Source organism: Nyctereutes procyonoides, unplaced genomic scaffold (genome assembly GCF_905146905.1).
Source record: "Nyctereutes procyonoides isolate TBG_1078 unplaced genomic scaffold, NYPRO_anot_genome, whole genome shotgun sequence".
NCBI lineage: Eukaryota > Metazoa > Chordata > Mammalia > Carnivora > Canidae > Nyctereutes > Nyctereutes procyonoides.
Genome location: NW_026575048.1, coordinates 38192549 through 38198548, shown reverse-complemented (window position 1 = coordinate 38198548; position 6000 = coordinate 38192549). Strand labels below are relative to the sequence as shown.

The following is a 6000-nucleotide window of genomic DNA, read 5'->3' as shown; positions in this document are numbered from 1 at the left end:
AGATGGGGATTAGGGATGCCAATGTTCAACAACTGTGGGATGGTGTCAATCAGCAAACAATGAGTACTCCCACAACCTCCAAGATCCTCAAAGTCCTTCCAGGCCTACATCTTGGTGAGTTACTTGCTCATTATGACCCAAGCCCAGAAACGAGTTCCATTTTATACATCAACAAAGCCTTCCTTTCTTCTCTCCGTCTGTGTTTCTCATCTATATTTCATTTTCTGCTTTATCTTAGTACCTGAAACAATATTTAATATTTGTTAACTAAATGTATAGGTAAATGCCTACTTTCCTGTTGAGTTGTATATTTTCTTATTAATTGGTAGATGCTATTTGTCTATTAGGGCTGTATCAGTTAGGGCTCAATCAGAACACAAACCATTCCAGTAATTAATTAATTAAATCAAGATTTTATTTATTTAAAAAAAATTTTATTCATTTATTCATGAGAGACACAGAGAGAGGCAGAGGGAGAAACAGGCTCCCTGCAGGAAGCCCAATGCAGAACTCAATTTTAGGACCCCAAGATCATGCCCTGAGCCAAAGGCAGACATTCAACCAAAGGCAACATTCAACCATTCAAGCAGACATTCAATCGGGCATCCCCCATTCCAGTAATTTAAAGAGAAAATTAAATAGGAAAAAATGTAAACAAAATGCTGTTAACTACCAAAAGTGGTACAAGAAGTCTCTGAGGCAAGGATTGCAAACTTTTTCTGTAAAAGGTCAGGTAGTAAATATTTTAGGCTTTGTGGAATATCATGTATAATAATATAGAATACAAATCTCCACAATATTTTATTGATAAAAATATAGTAGGGGTGCCTGGGTGGCTCAGTCAGTTAAGTGTCTGACTCTTGATTTTGGCTCAGGTCATGATCTCAGGGTCATGAGATGGAGCCCTGACTGGGATTCTGGGCTCAGGGTGGAGTCTGCTTAAGATTCTCTCCCTCTTCCTCAGCCCCTCCCCCATTTGCACTTGCACTCACATGTTCTCTCTCAAATAAATAAAATCTTTTAAAAATTATTTTAAAAAATAAAAATAGAATAGTAAGTGAGTACCAGCTTTGGAATAAAGTTCTTTAATGAGAAGAATGGGAATGATCCATTTGTTGGGATAACATTTTGCTTGGTTGGGGTTCAAATGTAAGAACTATTCTTAAATGGGGGGGCAGTATAGAAGCCGGAAGGCATCTAGATTTGGACTGCAAGCTGCAGTTTGCCCACCCTTGACCCTTTGAGGGAAGTGAACATGGAAGAAAGTGAGAAACTTAGAAGAGGAGTTCCCCACATGCCTGAGATTTGGACCTCTGCAGAGAGAATATGGAACACATTGATCACACAGTTCAATAGGGACCAAAAATTTGTCACAGGGCTTGGACTGCAGGTACATCACACACACAGAGGCAAGGACTTGCTGCTATGGGAAAACCAGCAACCTTGGGAAAAGGAAGGACCTCCTGTCCCAGTTTATGGTGTCCCTCCAGCGCCCTCTACTGGCATCCAGCGCCTCTACTGGCATCAAGCCAGCTGGCAAAGGAGACCAGTTTCTCTGTCCAGTTGCACAGAGGGGCAAAGAAACTCTTTGGAGCTAAGAAGCAATAATTTGATAACTGACACAAAGATATTAATATAGAGTGCTGCAAATGTTTTTTTTCCCAGTGTGTTGATTGCCGTAAAAAATATTTGCTTATTTAAGTGGTAATAATCTTGGGGCACCCGGCTGTCTCAGTGGGTGGAGTAGGCAGGTGACTCTTGATCTCAGGGTTGTGAGAGATTCCTTAAAAATTTTTTTAAAGATTTTATTTTCTTATTCATGAGAGACACAGAGAGGGAGGCAGAGACATAGAGAGAGAGAATCAGGCTCCCTCTGGGGAGCCCAATGTGGGATTTGATCCCAGGACCCCGGGATCATGCCCTGAGCTAAAGGCAGATGCTCAACCACTGAGCCACCCAGGCGCCCCGATTCCTTAAAATTTTTTAAAAATCTTTTTTAAAAAATAAAAGGTAACAAATATTACCAAATTCAAAACAAAAATAAGTGAACACTTTGAAAATTTAGTCTACCTGCCACCTCTGTCCCCTACCCACTTGGTTTTTTGCCCCCAGAGCCAACAGTTCAGTGTATCTTTCTGGAGGTGTCGTTCTGCACATATATACAATGTTTGTCTTTTAATTTGTTCTCAGAAGAATTTACAAAACAACATTCAGTTCTATAGATTTTAAATGTCTCTGCAATTACATTTATTATTTTTTCATCTTTATGTACCCTAATGTGTCTCATTCAGGAAGGGTACACATTATGTACCCTAATGTGTCTCACAGTCCCAAATTAAAAGCCCCTCTCCTATCTTTTCTCCTAATAGTTTTACATTTTAGTTTTTACACTGACATCATTGAAACCATTTGTGTTTTACATTTGAACAGAATCTGAGGTGGGGATCAAATTTTTTTTTTTTGAAGTGGTGGCCATTGAATTGCTTCAATGTCATTTAATCCAGCCTTTCCAACATATCCACATCATTTTATATCAGGGCCCCAAATCCTCCAAAATCATTAACAACAGCCGAGGATAGCTTCATCCCACAGGTCCCTCTCCTGCGTGCTTTCTTTGCCAGGTTGCTTCTTCTCTCTCTGAGACCTTCTTCCCTCCTTTGTGGTATCTTGGTGGCGCTTCCTTCTGTGTTTCGGCTTCTCTGTGCTGACTGGCTGCACCCTGGCCTTCTTGCTCTCTTTGTGGGAATCTCCATCCTCATGATGCTTTGTCTTCCCCTCAACCTGCCCCTCCTTGCTGCGTCCTTCTCTCCCCTCCTCCCTGGACCTTCGCCTCCGGCCTTCTTGATCTCCAGCCTGATGGGCTCTGGTGGGACCCTGCTCCCAGAGGTGGCTGGTATCTTTTCTGTGTTGTGCAGCCTGAGGGACAGGGGTCTTTCCTTGCACAGGTGGGCTTGGAAGCCACAGATTCTTGAAGAAATGGTCATGTTTTTCCTGACAGTGGTTTAGAGACTCCAGTCTTTGTTTGGAGTGATGAAATTTGAACCATGGGGGTAACTGATTTTCCACTGCTCTCTGCCTTTCATGGGAATTGGAAAATGCGTGGGACCTCCTGAAGAAGGGTCTCTGCTCCAGCATTAGAGGTTTGGGTGCAGTGTGGCTCCTTTCTCTGTATGCAGAGTCCTCTGTCATCTTCCTAAAGCAAACCTCTGGTTGTAACCCTCTGGCTTTCTGTTTTCTAACATAGTCCTCAAGTTCATGTTGAAAAGAGTCATATATCTTAGAATTTTCCATTATGTTGACTATAGATGAATCTCTGCTAGGGAAGATGGAAGAAAAAGTTTATTAAATGTATCATTTTGCTACAAATACGTTCTTTTGTCATTGAAAAGACTAGGCTCTCAAATTTCTAGTGGAGATTATATTATGTTCATATACTATAAATACAATGTAGCCATTGATATTGAAACTGCATATTTTTGACATAGGCTGAGAATCATAAAATGTAACAGACTAAGAAAACAAGTCCTAAAACACTATAAATCCAAGGATTAGAAATATAAAATTGATGTGTAAAATTTACCAGTGGTTATGCCTATAGGTTTGGGCATTATGGATGTTAGTCTTTCTTAATTGTTTGTTATGATTTTTTGGCATAAATGCTATTAGTTGTGTATTGAAAAAAAATCAAGTTATTTCTAAGAAAACAAAAAGATATCAAGCAACTGAAACTAAAATCATTCATAAGTTCTATAAAGATAGAACTGGCTTGTCCCTGTGCTTATGCACCAAGAAATAATAGGGGTCCTCAAGCATCCTCTCTCTCTCTCTCTCTCTCAGGCGCGCGCGCACACACACACACACACACACAACTTCATAGCTGGATGAAAGAAAAGGAAGATGCTATTAATTGTGGTAAAACCTGGACCTATCATGATTTTTTTTAATTTTTATTTTTATTTATGACAGTCACAGAGAGAGAGAGAGAGAGAGAGAGAGAGAGAGAGAGGCAGAGACATCGGCAGAGGGAGAAGCAGGCTCCATGCACCGGGAGCCCAACGTGGGACTCAATCCCGGGTCTCCAGGATCACGCCCTGGGCCAAAGGCAGGCGCCAAACCGCTGCGCCACCCAGGGATCCCTGATTTCTTTTTTACAAATGAGGAAACTTGAGTTGGAGTTCAAATAACTTAAGGTCACACGACTAGGAAGGGGAAGAGCCAAGGTCTGAATCAGAGAGAGAGGGTCCAGAACCTATTCACTTAACTGCTCTAATATTGGTACCAACCTTATAGGTGTTGTGAGGTTTAAAGAGTAATTATAAATGAAGGGCTTGGAACGGTGCTGGGTACAGAGCAGCTGGTCATTGGCTGTTAATGATTAATACTCCCAGAGGTTGTTGGAATGATGTGGCAACATCCAATGGGCTACTGGTGGTCTAAAAGTTTGGAGAACTCTAAAAGTTTGGAGAACTTTATCAGTTCTACCTTATTTTGTCTTTCCATTTAATCAAAATAAATACCTGTTTGTGCTAAAAGTAAAAAACAAAAAACCCCACAAAAACCCCTAAAACAAATTTAAAAAAAATCACAGTGGCAATTATACACTGTAAAATCAGTTTTCCCTGGTTTCCCCTTCCAGAAATAATACTGTATTCCTGCAGACTTTTATCTAAACTCTGATCCAACAGGTGTGAAGTCAGATGGTACATTCTGGTTCTCGACTCAACTTTTCATCCCAAACAATGTATTTAGGCCCATTTCCTATTTCAGTGCACAAAGGGTCATTTTGAGGAAGGGTTCTTGCCATGACAGAATAGGTGTGGACTGTGATTTAAAAAAGAGAGAGAAAGAAAGAAAGAAAGAAAGAAAGAAAAAGAAAATTTATGTCTCACCTAAACTGAGACCTTTGTAGAGGTTCTTAAATCAATTCTGGATCCTGGCAAAATGAAATAACTTCAGAGAGGCCTCAGGTCCCCTCCTCAAGATGGAAGAATAAGGAAGAGTGAATCCTCCACCAGCAAAGGATCTGTTAGTACGGGATGGTGGTGAAGAGCGCAGGGTGCCTAGCCTAAAAGAGGAAGGTGCTAGAGTATATGCTCTAGGGCGTCCATGCCCTGGGACGACTTGGCCCACAGGTGCTGGGCCAGGGCTGGGTTTCACTTCTGGTATGAGTGCCTTTGAGCAGGTCACAACTGCAGGCAGACATGGATTTGATTTGCAGCTGGGTTGGTTGCTTACCCATGGGTTGACTTGTATCATTGTCTTATGCTTTCAGGGTCTCTGCTTCCTCCTATATAGTGTCCCCTGTGGTGTGAGGTGTGCTACTGATCGTTGCCCAGCTGGGACGCATGCTCAGTGGAGCATACACCCTGAGCCAGGTGGTATGCCTGGTATTGGGCAAGTATGTGAACTCAACAGGCATGGCCTCTGCCCTGGGGAAGCTGACAGTCTTGTGTGATGACTGACATACCCCGCCCCCTCAATATGCAAAAGAGCCGAGACAAGAGCTGGCAGGGAGAGGAGAGGTCCTGGCTGTGTTGTGGAAGGCTGATGGAGGGCATGTGGGCAGGGGGAAGGCACACTGAGCAGAGTGAAGTAGGCCCTGCTTACAAAAGACTCAGCTGTTGGCAGATGTCTGTACCGTGAGATCCATCAAGTCTGGCCTATTTTACCTATGAAAAACACCCCTGCAATGTACTGCCTGCCTTCCATCCTCACTGTCCCCTCCCTGTTCAAGCCCAGTCTTCTCTCATCTGCACTACAAATCAGCTTCCACTTTAACAAACTCTTGAGTCGGTGCTCCAGGAAGCAGCCAGAGGAATTATATACTTTTTTCATTTTTTTTCGTTGTTTTTAAAGTCAGTCTGATTATGCCTTCTCTATCAAACCCCCTATGTTTCCTATTGTTTTAAAATAGTTCCTTGTAAGACCCCAGGCCCCCTGCTGCTGGCCTGTACTGATTCCTCAGTCTCCAAGTACCAGCCACAACTATACCCCCTTTTT

The 6000-nt window shown here is 42.3% G+C and overlaps 1 protein-coding gene across 1 annotated transcript in view; it reads right to left on the bottom strand.

Annotated features, from left to right (window-relative positions):
* Nucleotides 1-397: 397 nt before the first annotated feature.
* Nucleotides 398-6000, bottom strand: part of KRCC1 (lysine rich coiled-coil 1) — a 30700-nt gene continuing 25097 nt past the window's right edge. The window contains exon 3 of the transcript XR_008664725.1: nucleotides 398-3313. The gene's annotated coding sequence lies outside the window, so the exon portion shown is untranslated. The remainder of the gene's footprint in view (nucleotides 3314-6000) is intronic.